This window comes from Meleagris gallopavo, unplaced genomic scaffold (assembly GCF_000146605.3).
Source record: "Meleagris gallopavo isolate NT-WF06-2002-E0010 breed Aviagen turkey brand Nicholas breeding stock unplaced genomic scaffold, Turkey_5.1 ChrUn_random_7180001932119, whole genome shotgun sequence".
Lineage (NCBI taxonomy): Eukaryota > Metazoa > Chordata > Aves > Galliformes > Phasianidae > Meleagris > Meleagris gallopavo.
This window is the reverse complement of record NW_011194182.1, coordinates 1-860: the sequence shown is the minus strand read 5'-3', so window position 1 is coordinate 860 and position 860 is coordinate 1. Positions and strand designations below refer to the sequence as shown.

The following is an 860-nucleotide window of genomic DNA, read 5'->3' as shown; positions in this document are numbered from 1 at the left end:
CCCCCGGCTTTGCACATGGCTGCGCTTCAGAGAAGGCCACTGGCATCAGCTTCTGACAGAAGAGACAAGAAAGACATGAAGAGCCTCTCTATGGAGGAAGATTTGAGCACTGCCAACCACAAACTTCTGGTCTTTAAGAGCAGTTTTTGTCAATTTGCCTTTCTGCTGCTACAGCCTTGTGCCACTTCTGCAGTCAGCACAGAACTGCAGCATCCTTTCCTCTCTCCTCCATCACACACAGCCCTGCGTGCAGCCCTGTTTAGAGGCGGTACCCACAGCACAGCTCACAAGAACTTCTTACCTGCGGAGGCTTTCCGTTTCCCGCCTTGCCCCGCACCATTCCACAGATGTACAGGTTTTGTCCCTACAACAACAGATCATGTGTTGATTTCACAGACACCAGCAGGCAGCAGAAGTATTGTCCAGTAAGCCCATGTCCCCCCAGAAAACAGAAAGATGCTACTTGGACAGCCCAAACACAAACGGACAGTTCACTTCTCACTGCCCCTTGCTGCACTCCAAATGGATGCTTACTTGACATCCCTTACAGCACTGCAATCTTCAGCTGCCTTGATCCCTGAGTTGTCCTTTTGGACAGGAACCCTACAGAAAGTATCAACAAGTGAAAAAATCATGAGGAAGAAGCATTTTCCCAGCTTTCTGCTGCCACGCAAGTAGTCTCTTGAGGAAGGCAATGCTTGGAAGTCAGCTGGCTGCAAGAACTGCCTGCTCATCACTAGCTGCAGCTTGTGTCTGACTGCCATGGCTTCCGTCAGCAAGTGCCCCCAGGTCCCCTTTTCCCACACAAGTGTGCTGACCGTCCATGTCCCCCAGCTGAGCTCTCTGCCGTGACTTCAGCA

General features: G+C 51.5%; 1 long non-coding RNA gene across 1 annotated transcript; it reads right to left on the bottom strand.

Moving 5' to 3' along the window:
• Positions 1 to 31: 31 nt before the first annotated feature.
• Positions 32 to 574, bottom strand: LOC109364872. The gene is made up of 3 exons (XR_002110622.1): positions 535 to 574; positions 302 to 364; positions 32 to 52 (listed from the first exon to the last, which is right to left on the bottom strand). It is a non-coding gene; the product is annotated as an uncharacterized LOC109364872 (long non-coding RNA).
• Between the last annotated feature and the right edge of the window lie 286 nt (positions 575 to 860).